The sequence below is a fragment of the Balearica regulorum genome, chromosome 1 (assembly GCF_011004875.1).
Source record: "Balearica regulorum gibbericeps isolate bBalReg1 chromosome 1, bBalReg1.pri, whole genome shotgun sequence".
NCBI lineage: Eukaryota > Metazoa > Chordata > Aves > Gruiformes > Gruidae > Balearica > Balearica regulorum.
The window spans coordinates 141,687,314-141,710,417 of record NC_046184.1 but is presented as its reverse complement, the minus strand read 5'-3'; the positions used below and the strand labels follow the sequence as shown (position 1 = coordinate 141,710,417).

The following is a 23,104-nucleotide window of genomic DNA, read 5'->3' as shown; positions in this document are numbered from 1 at the left end:
AAAAAAAGATAGAGTCATTGGCTTATAAGAAGCTGAAAGAGAGAATGCTCAATATGTTTAAAAGCATTATCAATTTCATCATCTCAGTTGTCTGTGTTTTTATGTAACCCTTATTTAACTACATTAAATCCTACTTATTTCACAATAATTGTGAGAAATACCTAAGATGACTATCTAGAAGGTAAGATCTTTATTTCATCTCTTCATTGTATTTCTGTCCAAGTCTATAGTGAATTCTATACTTTCCATCACATTTTTTCATATTTGTCTTACATAGAGTCACAGCTAAAAAGACTATTTAGAAATGAAAGTTTAAGACAACCAATGTTACCACATATTAAAGGTGCTTTTATAATTATTTATAGCAACTATGTCATGCCATGAACATCAGTTATGGTGCTGTGAGTGGCTGGAGTAGGTTCAGGTGACAATATTTTCTTCGTACTCTTTACCAGAGCGTACATCAGCCCCATTACACTGTTGCCAAAGGGCCAAATTCCGTATTTCAAAACTGTATGTGTCAGGTACAACATGTACAGATCCTAGGGTGGTTTTTCCAGGGGGGGAAAAAAAAAAATCAAACAAAATAAAAAAGGAAACATTCACTAATTTTCCTCCCTGTATTTTGTAGACAAGAGGAAAAAGTCATTGTGAAGCTGCTATAACTTGGTCTCTGTCTCTAGCAAGCATTTCTGTGTAGCAAACAGGTCAGGGTTTTGCTTGTGTTCCCTGTGTCTCTGGCCATTCTCCCACTCTCTGGCAAAGGGAAGTACCAAAGCCAAGGAGAAATTCTCTGCTGTGAGAACTGCGTCACCTCAGACGTGAGTCAGGTGAGGACGATTGCAGGCAACAGCCGAGCTGGATGGAAACTACACGGAAAGCTCCGGGGAACCAGGCTGGTGGACTCTGGCCATGGCAAAGGGAGAAGCAGTGCCAGCAAAGCGTGCTCCAGGGGCGGTGCTCCCGGCAGGAATCACAACCTTGGGTCCTCGTAGCAACACAGCAGCCAGCATCACTTTCCAGTATCCCAGCACAAGCAAAGCCAGCCAAGGAGACATGGCTGTTTTCTGTCTCTGCCGGTTAGTCTGTCTGCTTCTGCCTAAAGATGGTTCTGCTTCTAGCCTGAGCCTGCCTCGAGTTACAGACAGGATGAGTAGGGGAATTTTTTTGTTGCTTTGCTCTCTGCTTAAGGCAATAGAGTTTAAGCAAAGTCATTTTAGTTTTGTTTCCCAACTTCTCACATCTGAGTTCTGCTTTTAATTTTTGAACTTCTATTAATAGCAAGGCAGAAGGCAGGGGAAAACCAACAACAGCAACCCAAGGTTTAATAAAATCATTCACATCCAAAAAAAATATCTCTTTCGAATGATTTGTATTAATGCTTTTTTTCTGCTATGTATTTGCTTACCATTGTGTTTCAGAAAGAAAATCAATTTGTCAGGTGTTACATAGTGTGGCTAAATTGTCATTACTGCACTTTTAAAGGAAGTGTGCATTTACTGTCTGAGCTGGAGGGGATTTCAACTTTCAGCTGTTAGATCTCGGAATCCCAACTGAGTAAAATGTCTTCCCATTTCCTCCTCAAGTAGATTATGCTATGGTCCAGCATGTAGTAAGCCAAAATACACCTCAAAAAATACCCACTCATTCACCTATCCAAGTTGTCTTTGCGTTTTGGACCCCATATCTGAAGGATTATCTTGTGTCTCAGAAGATGCATGTGGAAATGCAGATCAGAGTACCTGAGAGGAGATTCTGGTCTAAGAGAATTGCATGGCAAATAACTAAACTTTAAGCTTACATGTCTTACGCAAATACCCTCACATTTATTCTTTCCCTACACTATTTCGGCTGTTTGTTTGCATTTTTCTTCATCTATAAGGAACTGGAAAGTTGCATCATACCATGATTTTCTTAATCATGTAAAGTGCAGTAGTATAAATTTAGCTTTTTTCACATTAAATGGGGAGAATAATGAATAGGAATTTGTTCTCTTTATCAAGTAGTCAATTAACTATTTTTTTTTTTTCAGAATCTAAAATGATTCCTCTCCTAAATCCTGTTCCTGACAACTTTATTTTCCCTGTATTTCCACCTGTTCTTTCTTCCACCTCTGTTTTCTGCCACCGAGAAGAGGCACATATGCTACAGATGAAGAGATTCCTGAGATCCCCAATGTGACCAGTGGTGTGGCTAGCTGTGTGTTAGTGTACGAGGAGTGAAGAGCCTGAGGAGTTATTTGTTCCTATAAAAAGGAGTACCCGTAAAGGCTGACTAGCTGGGTAAGAAAAGTGAGGAGAAAAACTCTCCAGCTTGTACCTCCATTCCCTCCTTGTGACGACTGAAATATAAACATCCTCCAAAACACATGTCCTTCCTTTAATCTCCTGCAGATTTCTGCTGCTTCTTCTCCCACCTCCCTCGTCCAAGTTTCCTTTAATCATTCAAATTTCTTAGTCTTTTTTTTTAATAAAAAAACCTCCAAATCCAACTTCCTTTAATTTTCTATTGTGTGTTTGTTTCTTTTAGGCCTTATATATAATCCCCTGTGCTCTTCAACTCTCCCACTACTTTCCTTTTATGAAGCATGTTTGTGGGGACTGCCCTTTTAGGATGTGTGGGCTAAAAGGTAATGATGCCTGGGACATGGTATGTGAGAGCATGGGGCTCTGCTCATTTTGAGTGCACAAATGTATCCTTGCTCCCAAGGGTGAAAGAGGAAGAATGGCATTGTGTGCACCTCCAAACCCAAAACGGGGGTTCCACATAAAGGTATATGTGTGTCTATGTGAGTTTTAATATGGGCTGCTTCTGTTCCACATCAAGCCCTCTGACCCCAGAACTGCTTCCCATCCTCTTGCCTTTCCACCCAGAGACGCCTTCCTTATGCCACATCCCCCCTGCCTATATGTAGCCACTTTCTCCAAAATGCTGCCAGTGACCTTTCCTTCCTACCCCTACCTGTACAAAGTCCCTGGATCTCAGGAGAGTCCCCCCTGCCTCTAGAGCTAGTGTCCTCTCTCCAGTCTTCACAACCCCCAAGATTCTTCACCTCTTTTTCATTTCCATTTAACAGCCACCACTGCTGCCTTTTACCCTTTCTGTGGCTCTTGTTGCTTGCAAGCCACAATATTTTCCTCTCTGCTCTTGGAAACAAACCATTAGACGTTACTTTGGTAAACCCTTAAAACTGTAGGCATAGACTTTGCTGAACACTAATCTGTCCATATGGGGTTGATTCTGAAAAAGGATGGAGAAACAGATATTCCATCTTCTGCTTGTCTTCTGTTCCGTAATGGCTTCCCTTTCACCTTTTCCCTTTTCCTTTCTTCTTTCCTATTCTCCCTTTTCCTTTCTCCCTTTTTCATTTTTCTTTCTCCTTTTTCCCTTTCTTGTGATTTTGAAGTTATTTTATGCTATCTTACAGCCATTTCCAGCTTAGAGTTTTCATTAGACATTACAGCTTTGTCTTTTGACTCCCAGGAGAATCGCTGGAAACTAGATTGGGCCGACACGTGTGAAAGTAAAGACTTACTGGTAATTTGAATGAAACGCTCTCACAAGCTCACCCAAAGCAGGGAGATTGGCTGGCTTTCCACAGGCTTTTACAGCTGGTTATGAAGCAGCCTTACCTTGTTAGTTCTGCTAGGTATATCAAATGTGTTTCTATATCTTTCCTGACAATTTGTGAGTGCTTCTAGTTCTCAACAGTAAAAAGCTTAATAAGAGTGAACATTTGTAATATGATACAGTGCTCCTCTACCAATGATAGCATTTTTCTCTCTGTTGCCAAAAGATTTTTTTTTTGAAAGTGAATTTTTACAGTGAATAGAAGTGATGTTTTGCAAAAGCATCAGATGCAAAAAATGTTTTATAGAAACATGATGGCAAGAAAGATTAATAAAACAAAACAAAACCACATTTAGCAGGGCTTTGGCAGATTTAGGCAAAACTCAATCACTTTTTTTTCTTTTTTAACAAAAAATCTGTTTATAGTCTCAGAAAATATTTTTAACAATACACCCTAGTGCAGTTTGTCCAAAAGCAAAATGAAATATTTAACTGAAAACTATAGAAATATTTTGCATATGTACTTATAAAGTTTCCCCATTTCTATTTCTGGCTGAGTGAAACTGAAGGACAAAAATTCATAGAGCTTGTTTTTTTTTAAAATAAATTGTCTCATGTATCATTTGATTAACATTATTCAGCCAGTTTTACTAAAAAGTTAATGAGAATACTGGTGATAGAGTGTTGACATGATGCTAAGAAACACGTTTTTGAAAAGCCTATCACCTCTTACAACTATAACTAACTCAAATGAGCAATACAAAGCCAAATCAACAGTCTTGGTTCTAAGAGCAAACTGAAATAAAAATAAAAGTTTTCAACTAGTCCAAATTTTATTTTGCCCTGAAATCAAAATCCAGAAACTACAAGCAAAATGTTTCAGCTTCTCATAATTCCCCCCCACACACACACACTTCTGCTGAAGTAGTCCCAAATCTGTGAATAATCATTTCAGTCGGTCCAAGTCCACCCCTCCCTTTTTTTTTTTTTTTTTTTTAATAAACCAAATGAAATATTTGTAATAAAATTATAGAGTTGCAAACAACACTCACATGCACAGATGACTCTGAAGTCCTCCTGGGAATCTCTTCTCAGATAGGCATTGACGGAATCATGTGCTGCACAGGAGACCTGTATGACATAACCTGAGACCTGTCCTGCTCCCAGTGTTCACTGGAAGAGCACAACTGTCATCTGCACCTGCCTCCCTTGGTTCCCTCTCTCAGCTCGCTGGAGTTCAGCTATTCATGCAGGAAACTTGTCAAGTTTGCAGCACAGTTGAGCTCAGTACTGCACAGAGAGAAAGAACAATGACAGATGATTTAGATTTAGATTAGATATTAGGAAGGAATTCTTCACTATGAGGGTGGTGAGGCACTGCAACAGGTTTCCCAGAGAAGTTCTCCCAGTGGGTCCCCCATCCCTGGAAGTGTTCAAGTCCAGGCTGGATCTGTTCTAGTGGAGGGTGTCCCTGCCCATGGCAGGGAGGTTGGAACAGATGATCTTTAAGCTCCCTTCCAACTCAAAACATTCTGTGATTCTCTGGTTCTATGAGCAGAACAGAGGTTTGGAGGGGAAGAAGGAAGGAGCAGTGGCACATGGGAAGAGGATGGTGATGAACCAGCAGAATGACCTGACTCTGCAAGAGATATCCGCTAGGCAGAGAGCAAGAGCTGCTGTCCCCCTCTTGATCCTACAGGGCCAGGACTCAATTTACAGCTCTTTAAGAGCTTCTCTTAATTTTGGCAGAGATAAGCTAAACCCAGTTGCATGATCAGTGGGGGTTCAAGCCATGAAAGTTGGCCCCCTGCACCTATGGCTGAGCAATAAGTGAAGCAGTGAGTCACTATCTCCAAAACTGTGGTGACTGCATATGCTGAAAGAGTATCAGTTTTGATGTGCAAGGTTGGAGTGGTTTAAAAGGCCAACCATCTATAAAGTGGCCAGAAGGAGGAAGAAGGATCCAGAAAAAGACCTGGGCTCTGATGAAAACCATCATAATGTATTTTTCTGGAGCACGGTCAGCTGCTGGCTGTGGAGAGTTTTTTGCTACAGCGGTTCCTCATTTTGAGGAACTTGTCACACAGGAATGGGGAAATGGCATTGCACCGGCTGTTGAGTACAATAGCAAGGGGCCTGCTCCTGTGCATCTGTGGTAGAGCCTGCTGAGCCAGAAAACACTGAGCAACAGCCTACAAAGATAATGGAAAGCAAAGATGAACCCTATGAGCCCATTAGGTCTTTTCCATTACTTGTAGCAGGGTACTTTCCAGCCAGGATACCCCATTTGTAGGGAGCCAAGATTGAACTCTTATTTTCCTCTTTCAGTTGGCATGGACTCAGTTCCCTGGAATAACTTAAGCCACTGACTACCAAGTGTATCATCTGGCTGAATATTTCATTTATAGCCCCACCCAAGTTTCACAGCTCTGAACATAACCTCTTGTTTTGTAAGGACAACTCCCACCAACTGAATTGCCTGGAGTTTCACAACAAGGACTTCACATTTGCATAGTTTTCCCCATAATCCTGCATAATCAGAAACTAAAGCTTTGTCATATTAAATCCTGCAATGTTTCTGTCCCATCAAACCCTGCTACAGGCTAAACAAATCAATACACTATTTTTCTTAATAATGTCAAAGATTCTGGGAATTTTGACTTGCTTTTTTGGTCTTGAAAACAATGTAACACAAACAGATATAACCTGTTCCTTAAAATCATGTTTATTTCTTGCATGGACTAATTGCAAGTTTGTCCTGCATCATCAGGGAATTTGTAAAGGAAAAATTGACTTTTTTTCTTCCTTTTGGAGAACCGTTGTTACCATCCCCAGATGAAAAGGAGTTTCTCAAGGGAGTTAATTATCAAAGTCATCTGTAATATATTAGCCCTTGATTCACTTGTGCTGCACAATTGTTACAGAGAAATATCAGCTAAAATTAATGTATAGTTTTATTGTTTGATTAGCCAAGTGTTTGATGCAATTCTAAAGTAAAGATAACTTCTTTATTTTGGTAACAAAGTACAATAGTGCTTTGTCTGCAATTACGGAAGTAGAAAAAGTAAGAGAGGAGTTTTGGGTGGGTGGTGATGGTGGTGTGCACTGAAAGGACTGCAAAAGTTCTCTGAACTACATGGCATAATGTAAAAGTTGTGTAATGGTAGGGAAATACTAAAAAATTAATGAAAAATATCTGAAAGCTACCAAACTTTTAATGTTGCAGCTTTTTCAGACATAGATACTGCTTTTGTTTTGATACCAGCATGTAAGTGAAAGAGGCTGCAGGCAATGTCTAATTAAAGCTATAGCATCCTTTATGCTGGCAATTATATGTTTTGCTCATGACAAGTGATACTTTTAATGTCTTGAGTTTCAAATAAAAAAATAATAATACAGAAATATAGGAACGGGCTCAGAGAAACAGAACAAAAGCCACCTAGTCTTCTTTGCTCTTTCTCTCAGTAAGAAAAAAAGGAGAAAAGCAACTGCTCCCAACTCATAAATAGGCTGATCATCTCTGTATTTTTATGCGATAAGGGGTACTTAGAATCTGATGATTCAGATCAACATGATACATAATGTGGTATGGAGTAAAATTGTATTGGTTATGCGTGGCAAGGTTTTGGTAGCGGGGGGGGGGGCTACAGGGGTGGCTTCTGTGAGAAGCTGCCAGAAGCTTCCCCTGTGTCTGACAGAGCCAATGCCAGACGGCTCCAAGACGGACCCGCCGCTGGCCAAGGCTGAGCCCATCAGGGACGGTGTAGTGCCTCTGGGATGATAGAGTTAAGAAGGGGTGGGGGGAAACTCTAGCAGCAGCATTTTCCAGCCAGAGAGAGGGGTGAGAACACGTCAGAGAAACAACTTTGCAGACACCCAGGTCAGTGCAGAAGGAGGGGCAGGAGGTTCTCCAGACACCAGAGCAGAGATTTCCCTGCAGCCCGTGGAGAAGACTGTGGTGAGGCAGGCTGTGCCCCTGCAGCCCATGGACGTTGATGGTGGAGCAGATATCCACCTGTAGCCCGTGGAGGACCCCACGCTGGAGCAGGTGGAGACACCCAAAGGAGGCTGTGACCCCATGGGAAGCCTGCACTGGAGCAAGCTCCTGGCAGGACCTGTGGACCCATGGAGAGAGAAGCCCACGCTGGAGTAGGTTTGCTGGCAGGACTTGTGACCCCGTGGGGGACCCACGCTGGAGCAGTTTATGAAGAACTGCAGCACATGGGAAGGACTCATGTTGGAGAAGTTCATGGAGGACTGTCTCCCATGGGAGAGACCCCACGCTGGAGCAGGGGCAGTGTGAGGAGTCCTCCCCCTGAGGAGGAAGAAGTGGCAGAGACAACGTGTGATGAACTGACCGTAACCCCCATTCCCCGTCCCCCTGTGTCGCTGCGGGGAGGAGGGAGAGATCTCAGGAGTGAAGTTGAGCCCGGGAAGAAGGGAGGGGCAGGGGGGACATGTTTCAAGATTTGGTTTTATTTCTCATTACTCTAGTCTGTTTTGCTTAGTAATAAATTAGATGATTATTTTTTTCTAAGTTGAGTCTGTTTTGCCCATGATGGTAATTGGTGAGTGATCTCTCCCTGTCCTTATCTCAACCCATGAGCCTTTTGTTGTATTTTCTTACCCTTGTCCGGCTGAGGAGGGGAATGACAGAGCAGCTTTGGTGGGGACCTGACCTTCAGCCAGGGTCAACCCACCACAAAAATGAAAGTGATTTTGAATCTGCTCTTTGATATCCAGTGTCAACAAATGTAGCAAAATTATTTGTGAGTCAGAAATTGTGTAAGCAAGCAAAATAGTTGTGATATCTTTCTCCTAATCAATTACAGTAGAGGTACTTGCTGTTCTGGCAACTAGAGAAGGACTTAGTACTATAATATATCAGGCAGCATATTTAACACAAACAAAGGAAGTCATTTTTCTTTTGACATATAATTAACTGAGGGAACTCACTGCCACAGGATGTTGAGGAGTCCAAAAGCTTAAGTGGCTTAAAATGAGTTAGAAAATTTTGCTGAGAATACACCTGTTAGTGGCTATTTAATAAAACATAATCAAATTTTTAATAAAAATTAGTCATCGCAGACCTGGCTCAGAAATTCCTCTAACAGCTGGCTGCTGAGAAATCACACAATCACAGAGTGGTAAGGATTGGAAGGGACCTCTGGAGATCATCTAGTCCAACCCCCCTGCTAAAGCAGGATCACCTACAGCAGGTTGCACAGGATCACATCCAGGCGGGTTTTGAATATCTCCAGAGAAGGAGACTCCACAGCCTCTCTGGGCAGCCTGTTCCAGGGCTCGGTCACCCTCACAGTGAAGAAGTTTTTCCTCATGTTCAGATAGAACTTCCTGTGTTCGAGGTTGTGCCCATTGCCCCTTGTCCTGTCACTGGGCACCATTGAGAAGAGTCTGGCCCCTTCCTCTTGACACCCATCCTTTAGATATTTATTGATGAGATCCCCTCTCAGTCTTCTCTTCTTCAGGCTAAACAGTCCTAGTTCTCTCAGCCTTTCCTCATACAAGAGATGCTCCAGTCCCCTCATCATCCTTGTAGCCCTCCGCTGGGCTCTCTCCAGTAGTTCCCTGTCTTTCTTGAACTGGGGAGCCCAGAACTGGACACAGAACTCCAGATGTGGCCTCACCAGGGCAGAGAAGAGGGGGAGGAGAACCTCCCTTGACCTGCTGGCTACACTCTGCTTAATGCACCCCAGGATACCATTGGCCTTCTTGGCCACGAGGGCACATTGCTGGCTCACGTGGGGAGCTTGTTGTCCACCAGGACTGCCAGGTCCTTCTCTGCAGTGCTGTTTCCCAGCAGGTCAACCCCTAACCTGTACTGGTGCTTGGGTTTATTCTCCCTAGGTGCAGGACTCTATACTTGCCCTTCTTGAATTTCATTTGGTTCCTCTGTGGCCAGCTCTCTGGCCTGTCCAGGTTTCGCTGAATGGCATCACAGCCTTCTGGTGTGTCGGCCACTCCTCCCAGTTTTGTACCATCAGCAAACTTGCTGAGGGTACATTCTGTCCCCTCTTCCAGGTCATTGATGAATACATTGAATAAGACCAAACCCAATTCTGACCCTGGGGCATGGGCCTCCAACTAGGCTCTGCGCTGCTAATCACAACCTTGACAGCAGACAAAGTGACAGAAAGAACCCCCTGTGCTTTCTGTGTTTTAAAATTTTTAATGTTTTGGCATCTGCTATTATTCATTGCTGGAAAAAAGATACTAGGCTAGATAGACTTTTGATCTGACACGCTGTGATAGATAATTTTTGGGCTCTTGTTATGAAGTGAGGGAGCACACAGCTGCAAAATCCCAAGCCTGACTAGCAATATTATTTGCCCAAGCTTATCGCACTTAAAAGTCTCAGGTTTCTGCAGAAGTACTTTATCAACCTTCTTGGTGTTGACGGAAGAGATCACTGACCTGCAATTAGAGATATTCTTGTTAAAAACACCTGCAAAGAACTGTCATTTTTGTTATTACATTAGTGTGAACTACTTGCAGTAAGCCACTTAACCTGTCTCATTTTGGTAAAATTCATGCTTCTCTAGAAAACTCTAATTTATTTTGAGCTTTAAGTTCACCATATATTCACAAATACTTTATTTCAGTGCCCACTCTGAATTGCTGGGACCATAAAGGCACTCAGGAATCTCTCTTTTCTGTAATCTGGTTGGTTTTTGTCTTATATCTAATATTTAAGCTTTTTGTCCCTGCTAAAAAAGATGTTATCTCCATCACGACTTGACTAGTTGCTTACTCTGCCCAGAGCAATGGGCTCTGTCCAGGTAAAAACCTGGTTCCTGCTGTGAAGGCCTGTAGGCCTTCCAGCCCCAGGAGCCAGCCGGGCCACCGCAGGCTGGTCCGCCCGACAGCGCTGCAGGAGCAGCAGCACCCTCTGCTGGGACCAGGCTCTGGGGCTCGGAACAGTGCAAAGAAAACCTTGAGAAGGGACTTCTTCCTAAAAGGTGGATGCTTTCCCTTCCGTGCATTCCTCTTCTCTGTTACCCTGTCTGCATATTATGGAAATGGGGAAGTCTGGGTCCTTTTCCATTGCTTAAAATAGAGCTGGAGGAGGACCACGAGCAGCAGTTGGGCTTTACGGGCTTCTTCTGGGTTAGATCCCTGCTGCAGAGTCAAAGGTTTTTCAGCATTTCTGTAGGAAGACTCAGAGAAAGAAAAAAACATCAAAGAAATAAGTGGTGTAAGACTGACTTTGAGAATCTATCTGTCTTTTTCTAAGCATCTTGTGGAGATTATATGAAAATATTTTCCCACATAAAAAGAAAACCAAGCAAATGAGTCTGACACGTTACTTGTCTGTATAATATCAAACACTTTGGATTTGCATGGAGGATTAAAAAAAGCAAGACAGCTCCAGCTGAAGCAGAGATAAAGCTTTTAAAAATCCTAAAAAAAATTTATTTAATTAAAAACATGTAGTGAATTGAAAAGACACATTAAGGCCTTGTAAATGCCATGTTGTCCAGCAATTAGTGATTGCTAAGGAGTGGTTTGTGAAGCTGCAGAGGTTAACACAGTAAAGTGTGGTGTAACCTAGGATATAAAAAAACCAGCACATATTCTTTTCCCTAGCTGGAGAGAAAGACATGCCCTGTGGTCTCCATGGTAAGAGCCCCAAGAGGGGCTCACAGACTGGTGTTGCCTCAGAATATTTTTCTACTAATTTCTACTAATGCAGTAGAGCAGTTTGTCTTGCAGGAAGAGTAAGTGTCAACCATGACAGCCAGGAAAGGGGAAGGGAAGAGGGAATCAGGATTAAAGATTTAATAATGGGTTCTCTCAGTCTTGGCAGAGGTGCCTCTCCTGTGGTGTCCAGAGGCCAGACCTGTGGCTGGAATGAGGGATGAAGATAAACTGCGTGGCCGAAGAAAAGGAAAGTAGTAAATGGAAAAGAAGTGGGAAATTGCTAAGTGAAAAGTGATGTATCAGTGACCTAAAACGGCTTTTAAGCATCCATTATTTGTGACAAAGTGATGAACTGAGATGTTGCCAAAAACACTTTTCAAGGACTGACAGAGATGTTGAATCCCCACAGCTTCTAGTGGCTTTGGTAGGACTTTCAAGTCTTCAGTATCTGAAAATCAGTCAAAAAAGCATGTTTCTTAATTAACCTCAAAATACCTTAGAGAAGAGGAAATTAAGTTCTATAAATCTGAAGATTCACAAGAAAGTGATGCATGTAGCTTTTTAAAATCTGACTCCGAGAAAGTATGTTCAAAGTCAGACTAGGCATGAATATCATTCATTAGCACTATGGAAAAGACAGAATAAACCACCGTGTGTGCAGAATAGTGAGTCTGCCATAAACAGGTGGAGTTAGATGAGTGTTGGAGGAGGAGTGTCTAAGTGTTGCAAAAAGCCTTCGGAGGGTAAACTTGATCTGATACTAGAAAGATGCATACTAGTGTGTGAAGATGAGGAAAAAAAACGTAATAACAAAAACAAGTATAATAACTGGTATTGAATAAGGTTCATAACATATCACAACAAATTAGAGAAGAACTCCCATTTGGGATTATTAAAGCCTATTCAGAAAAAAAATAATCTAAGAAATTACAGAAAACTGTAAATGTTTACAGAACTTAAGTTAGAGGGGAAGAAAGAAAATGAACAGAATTATCTAAGAAAGAAGGAAACAAAAAGGTAGTAATAAATGTAAAGTTGAGATCAATTGCAGATGTTTAATTTGTTTAATGAAGTGGTCTGGTAAAAATACTATAATATTTGGATAAAATATTCAAATAGTAATTTGAATGGTGCCAAATGGTGCATGTAGTATTTAGTCTTTTAATTAGCATCAAGGCTTGAGTAGTAATAACACTTACTGGCAAGTAGAATAGCACTTATTTGCCAGGAATATATGTACAGCCTACCATCTATTTACTGACGAATGGTTTTGATCAGTGTCCTGAAAATACTGTTCAAATGAGTAACCTTCAGAAATTGCAGAACCACCTTTTTGGCAAATTACAGATATACTACCAGACAACTGGTGTACTTCAGTCTATGCTAATATCGTGAAAGTTCCTGAAATGGTTTATTTCATAAAGCTTTTACTTCATGGAAGATATGTGGCTCATTCAGATGAGATCAAATTGTAAATTATGTATTCACACTGATGAAAAACCAATGAGTCAAAGACAGTGTTTCAGTGAGCAAATGTTCACCGACAAAAAGGAAGGCTCCACTTTCTAACCCTGACCTGCAAAGGCTGCCTGTTCCTGTGCACATCATTGCATAAAAGCATGTATAAAGGAAAAATATCAAGGCTTGCAAATCTACTTCAAATATGTTTAGCATTTGCATTTTCTGAAATCTCTCTTGGAGTACATTTGTGCTTTCAGTTTCTTCTGGGAAGCAATTTCTGATAACTGCATTAGTCTGATTTCCAAAAAGACATTTTGGACTGCCGGTACCATGGCTATCAGAGTTGGATAGGAATATTCTACTTAAATACAGTTTCTGAAAAAACTGCATTGAAGGGAAAGGATAATGCATTTTCAATTCTGGATAGCTATTTTATTCTAAACCCATTAAAAAACTTTCTGCATGTAACCCACAAATTATGATAACAACACCTGAGGGAGCTGTAGCTGGAATGCTTCATTTACCTTTGGAAGGACATTCCAAAGCTGGGAAGGAGACAACTTCAACCAGGGATGGATTTTTCATCTTGATTATGCATTTAATAAAAAAGCACACAAATGTCACAGTGTTTCATAGGATAGGTGGTTGGTTATTTATCTCCACTAAGCAGCAGATCATTTATCATGATGCATAAATTGTGTTTGTCTCTTTAATAAATATGAGCTTCACATATTCAGAATTATGCACCATTTTCAGACTTTCTCGGGTCACTGTATCCAATAAGTTTGTAATAAGAATTTTGCAACTTCTTTCTACAGAGGTGGGGCTTTTGGGGGGTTGTTTGTTTGTTTGTTTGTTTGTTTGTTTTTCAGAAAAAGAGACCAGAAGAGAGCTTCCTGACACAGTATACATCTGCATAACTCTGCAAACTGACCCTGCTGCTGGGAGAGCTGTTTCACCAGCTTACCTGTGTTACTGAGACACAAGGCCTCCTGCTGAGAGAAGTATCAGGAACATGCAACTTTTCCACCTGGATAGCCATCTAAAACTGCTGGTAAGTGACAAAATAATTCAGTTACTCATGCTGAAGGGACATAACTTTTTCTGGCTGAAAGCAGGAGGACTGTTTGCCTAGGAGAGCAACATGGGAGAGGGGCCAAGGGAACCTTCAAGGGAACCTTCATATGTTCTGTACCCTAGATACAAAGGACCAAAGAGCTTGAATCTCAAATTTCCCTGTGTCAGGGAATTTTCCCTGACTGATAGTCAAGAAACCTGTCATTCCTGTATCATTGTCAGGGACTCCATCTCTCAGCCCGTACCAGCTTCTCAAGGTAAGCATCTCATGGAGGGAAGAGAAGCAGGTGCTTATGTCATTGCTCAGACAACAGTTACTGGAGAGCCCTTGTGTTTCCTTCGTACAGATTAAAAAGCATAAGCTAGGAGCAGGAAAAAAGAAACTGGTTAAGGTAACAAGTGTGTGGAGCTCATGTAGTACCCAGCAGATACATGGCCAGAATCTATAAAGACTAAAACAAAAGATCATGGGCATCAGTGAGCTCTATGGCCCTGGTGTTAAGAGATTTAGAGCTTTCAGATCTGCTCTGCTATCTGTCCATCTTGTGCTGTCATCAATCGTGGAGTCAGTTGTGGAGAAAGGAGGGTTAATGTGGCTTTACCAATCCATCATTGCTTATTTGATCTGGTAATGGGAGTGGGAAGCCCTACTATCTGTCAAGAAAAGCTTACCCAAAGTGACTGCCATTCTGAGCCCATGCCAAGCCAGTTAGTGTGGCACATACACCCCTCCCCTTTCTTCCCCTATATCACTTCTGCTGTTTCTTGGCTAGACTCCAAAAATAGAGAGACTGTTAGAACAAAATGTTTTTCCAATAGCTGTAACTTGAAGGGAGAAGATAATGTTAATTATCTTGAGCAGTGTCATGACTTCCCTAAGGGAGGTTGCAGAACCATTAACAGGCAGTTGTAAACTCCTAGAAGAGACTTGTAGCAGCGTACCTTCTCCAGTGTGAGACCACGAAAACAGGCTGTAATTACTGACTACATGTTTGAAAACTCAATCTGCCCTGGAGGAAATGCACTGCTGCCAGAAATAAAACATAATTAGTAATTCTATGATTGTTTTAAACACTTTTAGCTGGTAGTTCTGGCCTGTTCTCATTCCTCTGTCCTGGACGATGTGAACTGATGATGACTTCCAGGCCTCTTTAAAACAAAAGCTTGGTGGTTTAACAGATCATCCAGGAGACCTAAGTTTAAATTCCTCCTTTTTCCAGGCTGTTGTTTATACCTTGAAAACATTCATGGCTGTTTGATCTGAGGATTCATTATTACACTGTGCCCCATGAACCGTATTCTCGGTGAGAGCAAGAGGCAAGTCCACGCCGGAAAAAATGAACCATTTATTCTTTAGGAAAATTACTGCTGCCGTGAACTATCCTGATGTACGCAGAACTGGCTACTTAGCTTCTCTTTCAGATGCTTTCTTTCCACTACCCAGAATTCACTCTTCAAACATCAGGATGATTTCTCCTTTTCATATTGACAACTATTGTTTTAGTAAGGTTTGCTGGCAAACAATTAGTTACTTTTGGGAGGGCAGAGGTTGCTAGGTATGTAGGGGATGTTAGTCTGCTACAGAGTCCTTTATCTGTGCTGTTTTTTCTAACCGGTATGCACTCTCCTGCTCGCATTGTTGACGTTAAACACAGACTTAGTCTACCCTGTTACTGCTTAAGCTCGTACGGAGCGGGATCTTGCTGAATCAATCCTTGCTGTGGTTCGTGTATATCAGTTCTGATCTCCTGTCATTCCACTTGTGCCCTAACAGTTCTAGCTTTAGCTTTTCTTGTCCGTGTACACCAGGCATCTGCTTTTATCTGCGAAGTCTTCAGTTTTATTTCCAACATCGCTTGTGACTCTGTGGCTACCTCATACAAGATATCTCAAAAAAGCTTTGTATTTGTGCTCTTTCATATTTATAGACCTGCTTGCTGGTTTGACCCACACCTGCTCATCTGCGTATAGCCTCTGATACTTCCTTTCTTTCTTTGAGTTGTTAGAGGAAGCTGCTTACTCTGGAATTATCTTAACCGCTTCTTAGTCTTGCCTGTTACTTCTCTGCTGGTCTGATTTGCACAAGTAGCACATACTAACCCTTCAGTCAGCCTTGTGGTGTGCTGCTGCTGGCTCCAGGAAGACAGAGTATAGCGGCCAAACATTACCAGGTATGCAGTGTCTCATTTTATCAATCATCTTTTGGCTGTTTATGTCGGTAACACTGTTTTCCTGGAAGAGAAGCAAAAGCAGGTTCTCACTCAAAGAAGTATGCCTTATTTACAATGCAGTAACATTAAATTGTTGCTTAATTATTTTGGTTCTTTTGCAGTACTTGCAGTTGACCTGTTGTCTGAGCGGAGTGTATTACCATACTATATTTTTCAAAATTTGTCTTCTGTTTCCATCTGTCACCTAACCATCCTTCAGAAAACCTGCCTAATACACAAATACACATTGAAGAGTGCTAATGTACTGTCATCATACATCTTGTCTCCTTAAGTCTTTTCCAGTATTTAGCTCTTACATCAGAGTTTCAGGAGGTTGAATAGTGGTTCTGTTATATCTCACTACATCATTTGTACCTTTTGTTTTGTTTAACATTTCTTTTGAATTGTGTTTTTGCACTTGGCTGGACTCTCTTGGCTTGGTTTAGAAAAGCTTTTTTACTCAAACTTCAATCTTATGGGGTGGGATTTACCTAATCAGATGCAGATGTCTTCCATATAGACCCATGTGTCTGAGCAAATCACTGAAGACTCCTTTAATAGCTGTTAAAGAAAAATGCACTTTCAGGGTGCTCTTCGTCTCATATTACCTCATCTAGGCATGCATTTAAAACAGCTCAGATGAATTACACCCTTAAAGTGTGTATTTCTCTCATGCTGACATCTGAAGTTAGGTAGAATAAAATTTGCTCATGATGTCACACCTTGAACCTGTTAGAATAACTGCTTCTTTTCCTTTAAGTAAAACCTCATCTTTCACAGACTGCTGTAGTAGCGAATAGTCTCCTGTGGCACTTGCTTCTTGTGATTGGAATAGGCAGGGAACATTTATTATTTTAATGTTTTCAGAAGCCTGTGTTGTCCAACACTTTATTAGATTTTGTGAGGTCTTCCACTGGAAGCACAAAGGTATTTTTTCATCTTGTCAGACTGTATCAATTGTTCCAAGGATCTATATGTTATACTTAAGTGGCTGCATTCAGCAATGGATCTTTCCAGATGTGTGTGATCAGACATCATGGCCAAAGGTGACCTGATGGCACTGTGCTGCTCCAAAAGCATTCCCTGGTAATGCCTTTTGAATACATAAACACAATCTGTTTCTCAGGGTTGTCCTCAAAAGGACATGTTGTCACATGCTGCATTTGCATTATCACTGCTCTTAAACTACTTTTACTCATTTCCCAATTCAGCAGCTCCATAAAGTTGCAGTACTGTAGGACTGATGTTTCTTATGGCTGTTTGGTCCCTTTCAAAAACTCATCCTTGGGTGTCTCTAAGCTGACCACCATCACAGTACAGGTACTATGTTGTAAATAGCAATAGAAATAGACTCCTTGTAAGAGAAGCTTGTTTTTTCTTTTTTTTTTCTTCTTTTTTTTTCCTTTTTTTCTTTTTTTTTTTCTTTTTCTTTCTTTTTCTTTCTTTTTTTTTCTTTTTTTTTTTTTTTTTTTTTTGTGTGTTTGTGTTTGTGTGGTTTTTTGGGGGGTTTTTGTTTGGTTTGTTGTAGTGTTTTTTTAATTTTTTTGTTTTGTTTTGGTTGGTTGGTTGGTTTTTTTGAGACCAAGGAGTGCTTTAATGCCCCTTCTGTAACTTTCAGACAAGCTGCTTGATGCAGGTAGAATTTCTGGACCTTCTGTCTGGATAGATCCGAATTGGTTTGTGTGACAGAGTATCTTTCTCCTTTCAGCAAAGAGCACAAAGTGACTCTTCTCAATATGCTAGTGCAGTCTTCCATTGAAAAGTTACTTCATGCATGTCTCTCAGAAAGCCTGCCTGCTCTGTTGTAACTGGAAGATGTGATCTGCTACAGTCATACAGTAATATCTATCGAGTTATACTTTAATAACAAATAACATGGAGCTTTTCCTAACACTCTTCTGTAGAAATGATATAGGTACATTTCAGAGAGGGTAAATATTATTTCTTTTTTATAAAGAGAGAAAGTAAAAGACAGAAAAGTGAGGGAAATTGTCTAAGACCAGTCAAGGAAGGGATGCAGTGATAGAGCTGAGGACTGAATTCAGAGTCTTGGTCCAGTGGTCTATCTATCAGACCCCAGTGCCTCGACATTATTTCATTAAAATTTGTAAGGTCTTAGTGCTTAGTCATAGCACAAGCAGTCCATCATACTCTATACAATCACCAAAGTAATTCTGAACAGTCAAAAAAAAGGATAGAATAGGTTGTTGCAAGTCTGTTAACAGTGTCTTATCATAAAATGTATGCTTGCATTTAGCGGGCATAATTGCTGTCCTGAAAATAATGGTCTTATTTTCATTTGTGTTTCCTAACATGTTTTAGTGGATATGTTTGTTGCAGTAGCTGTTTAACATGATTGTTGATAGACAGATTATTTCCCATCAGATTTTCTTTACATTAAACAGGCTGCAATGTGTTTTACCCAGCTATCCTAACTGTACAGCTGCTAGCAGGCCATACGTTAGATGCATTATTATGAATACCCAGCTTTCTTTTCCAAGTCTTTTCAAGAGGAGATAGCGGCTCTGTCTTCGTTAACAAACCAACCCAGCGAGATGAGCTACACACCTGTTGTTCTTTCCTGCCAGGGAGGGAATAAAGTTATCATCTGGTACCCATCCCAGTGATTTGCTCTGTAGCTGCCCAGGACATGTCTTTCCTCAAGAAGGCTTTTACTACATTGAGTGGAGCAAATGTCAGTAGTGATTCATGAGATCTTACTCTTTCCACCGTATGGGGCCAGAAGATTAACTAGCAAGCCTGACTCAGCAGGAGCAAAGCCAGTGTTCATTGTAGTAAAGGGGAGGAAGGGCAATGCCATAGAATATGGAACAAAATACAGAATAATGATGAAATAAACAAATAATAACTAATATGGGTCAAAATTTGACCACTGAATGAGCTACCTACACCAAAAGACAGGATGAACTACCTACACAGAATGGTAGGTAAGTACTACGCAGTGATAAATGTAATTTATGTTAATTAAAAAATGGGAAATTTTGGAATGACTGCCAAAATTCCTGCTTCAGGTTTGAGGCTATATCTCAGATGTAAAAAAAATAGGAAGAGGCCTGTAATCAGTTCTGTGCAGTAAGTGTATTTCGACATATGCCTGTGGAGATAGCTAAGTGGAGAGATGGAATATTAGTTAGACTGCAACATTTTCACACTACTGCTAGATAAAGTAAATTTGATATTACCCTACTGTGCATCATCTCCACCTGAGGCTGTCATAAGGGTAAATTAGTCTTCCTGTGTGATGCTGTTTTTAAGGGGCTCTTGAACATGAAATAGTCTCTAAATGTTTGGATAAATTAAGTGTATATGAAGATATCTTTCTCAGTGGCAGGACAGACTGAGTGTATTGGGAAAAAAAAGAAAAAAGAGAGGTAGTGATTATCTCAGGGTTCAATGTTGCAGGACAGTGCTGTGTTGGCAGGGGAACTGCTTGCGTTAAGTGTTACATCCAAAGTGAAAAACATCTCAACTTTCAAAACAGCTTAGCAGAGGCTGAGGTGAGGGCGGTTTAAAGCACTGAACACATGGGAGAAACACAAGCAACTGGTTTACGTAAAGCACTCCTCTTTCCTTGAACCATGGAAGACTTCCAGAAGTAGCAGCAGCAGCAGTTCCGTGACTCAGTGCGTCGCAAGGTTCACCTTTGAAATTTATATTCCTTTTGTGCACTGTGCTGCTGTCTTAATGAAGGAATTAAAGACAATGAGACATCCCTGCATGGCTCGCTGGAAGTTTGAATCAAAACATCTTTCCTATCCTTGTTGAAGTAGCCTGGATTATTGCCTATCATCAGCAGAGTTTATGTTCTGAATGCTCCTTTGTGGCATGGCAGGAAATGCTGCAGTCAAGTGGTGGATCAGAGATTGATTTTTTTTTTTTAAATTATTAGTATTTTTAGTAAAAAAAAGACAAATTACTAGAGACATCTGAGAGGGAGCTAACCATGGCTGAATGAGATGGAAGTGCTCAAGAGTTTGCCAGTCTAATGAATTGCATGATGAGGAAGCCAGTATGAGTCAGACTTCACTGACTATGAAGTCCTTACAATTTATTGCTTCCCGTATGCTGTCCATCGCCTCCAGAATGATGTTATCACCTCTGTAAGGAATGCACAGCCATTGCTGATCTGCTCTTCTGCTCTGTCCCATTTTTCTTTCTTGAGGGAATACAAAGATAATTTGAGAGAATTCGGTTTACTGATTATTTTACCGCCACTGATGATTTTACTGCCAGGAGTGAATGGTATTCTTTTTTCTCAGATTTACAGCTCCTAGTTAAACTTAAATCCAACAGTTATCAACCCTCTCTGCCAACTACCACAGGCTGTTATAATAAAGAAATAAATGAAACTCCCAGTCAGAAAAGTGACCTTCTGATATCAGCCATGGGAACTGAATAATTCTGAATAATCAAACAATAAAATAACGCTTATGGTATAATAATGAAGAGAAGATAATTTCCTGACCTTTCACCCCAAGCTCCCCAGGGTGTATCTGTAGTGGGGTGTAGATGAAGGAAAGGTACTTCCTACTTCTCGTAAGAGATAGATAGAGAGACCCATCAAGGAAAAGAACAGAGCAGGAAGGAAAAGGAGTCAAAGAGAGTAGGGAGGAGAAGAAGGAGTCTGTATGTATAAAGTGCATAAGGAAAGATATGTAATTGCTAATCAAAGATTTTGAAGGAGACTGTATAATTCATTGACACGCTATGCTGAAGTGAGTGTTTACGCTACGGCTAGTGCTAAAACAGGAGGAAAATGCACATGGGACTGTGACAGTGTACTTGACAGCTATGATTTTTAAGCTGAACTTTTTTAGAAAATGGCATAGTTTACCCTGGTAAAGGAAAATTATTTTAGAAAATTTGAACATGATTTTTGCAATCTTACAGCTCAATTTTGAAAAACAGGGAACCAGAAGCCCGAGTTTTTACATTCTTTTAATATGTTTGAGCTGCTTTTGTTATTACGCTTGCTAATGATTTCGTCTTAGGATAGTTTTTTTATCTTGCAAACTTCTCATAAAGAATAATTTGTTTGTGCTCACTTTTCAGTTTAAGCAGGTTCAAAATTACAAAGGGATGTGCAAATTTGGGAGCTGGCTATTAGTTTGTGGAATAATTAGGCAAATGGTGAGAATTCGATAACGTTGCATTGCAGTCTTGCCTGAAAATAGGTACAGAATATAAATTTTAATTCGGAAGACGTGCAAGTGTATCTCTGTCCACTAGAGGTCACTAAAACACTGTGAAATTTCTTTAAAAAATAAAATCTGCTTTAAACCCTCAGAATCTTTCAATTTCTTTTTTCTCGATTTCTGCAAGTTTATTGTTACAAACACCAAACAGTGGCTGATAATATCTCAAGGCTGGGTTAAAGCTGTTCAAAGCTCCTTCTTTGTCTGACTGCATTCTGTGATCAAATGATTCAGCTCCGCACGTTGAAAGCTGCAGCTCGGTCTCTTCAGCCTTTCTTGAGCATGTGATAATATAAGGAGATTTGATTCATATAGGAGTTAGTCGCTCTGTCCGATCGGATTATTTTCAGGAAATATTGTGCCCTGTGGGAGGCACGTAATGCATGTGGTGTAAAGATGAGCGCGTCAGCCACGCACAGGTGTGTGCTGCTGCGGGTCCAGGTTTAACTGCAGAGCACAGTTGGCAGCAGGGAAGGAGCCCGGGGAGCCCCTTCTTGCCCACAGAAAGGCTGATCATACCCGTAACTGCTGGAAGCGGTAAGGGGCTTTACTGAAGTAGACCTACATCAGCTACCTTCTGTTTCCAAACTAAGAAAACAGGGGCTGTGAAGACACCTGTCAAATAGTATCAGTTTTCTCTCTCTTTTATGGTTGCCTTTCTTCTATAAGAGAGAAAAAAACCACCATAGACAGTTATGAGAAATAAGAATTTAGGCGACTAGTATTTTTGGTTTTACTGGTGTCCAAACACAAGTGTATATGACCATCTTTTTTATAACTTCTTCATGAATAGAGGCTATAATAGCAATGTCAGTGCAGTTTTAGTACATTTTCCTTGTAAGTAAGTGTCACTTGGCAAAGTGTCCTAAGAAATTTGTCTCATTACAAACACATTTGTATTTGAGACAGATCAAATATAGGGCAAAATATTGAGTATTCAGGCTTGAGTTTTAAAAAAAAAAAAAAAAAAAAAAGACTCTTTATATTTCGTTTCTTTCTCACTTATACACATTTTAAAATTTGAGTATTTGGGCTCTGTAGTATCTACCTAGGCCATATCTAAGGTTATAAGATGAAATAGCAATGTACAATTCAATGAGAGCTTCAGGGTTTCAGAAAAAGAAAGTCACAAATTCAAACCATTACTTAATATTCTTTTTTGTTGTTGTTAAAATTGGTGAAAAGAATTAAAATAATTTTATTCATCGATTACTGTAGCACTTGGAAATCACTGGAAGGTGTGTGACAAAAGTACCCCTCTTTAGCCAAGCAAGGTGACAAGAGAATCAAAATGTATAAATGCTTTCACTGATCCAGGAGAGAAAAGAAAGCAAATACCTCCCAAGCAGCAAGAGAATAAGATCCTTAATGAACTGAATCCTACCTTTGGGTCTCACTTTAACTGAAACATATGGCAAAACTTTGGATGTGGAAATGATCCAGTTTGTGAATTTATCCTATGAGATTATTCCAAAATAGAGTGTAATTCTATGCTTTCTATAAATAAGTATATATACGCAGACAAACCTTTTAATTAAAGGCAAGTGTTTTAATACATTACATGAAGGATATAACAGCCACTTTCTATTTTCTGCACTATCAAAATGGCAACTATAAAGAGTTTTGTCAAATATTATCTCTTTTTGCAGTGACAGATGGTGACACCTAGAACTGTAAGAAATGCCTGAATTGCACAGCACAAGCCTGTATGAGTAACAGTCAAATTTCAAACCTTCATGGGTCTCCTCTGAGCTGATAAAGCTTGGCATGCATAGAGGAAAGCTCAACTTTATGTGCCTGATCAGCTGTCTCCCAGGGATGCCAGGCATTAGTTGTCTGCTAAATGTTTACCTAAGTCTCAGAAATCTTGTATGAATCTTAATTGCAGAAGATTTTTGGAGAGAGGAA

General features: G+C 40.5%; 1 long non-coding RNA gene across 1 annotated transcript in view; it reads left to right on the top strand.

The window, feature by feature from the left end:
* Positions 1-15,834: 15,834 nt before the first annotated feature.
* LOC142598283 (uncharacterized) overlaps positions 15,835-23,104 on the top strand; it is a 91,847-nt gene continuing 84,577 nt past the window's right edge. The window contains exon 1 of the long non-coding RNA XR_012832558.1: positions 15,835-15,941. This is a non-coding gene — a long non-coding RNA (uncharacterized LOC142598283). The remainder of the gene's footprint in view (positions 15,942-23,104) is intronic.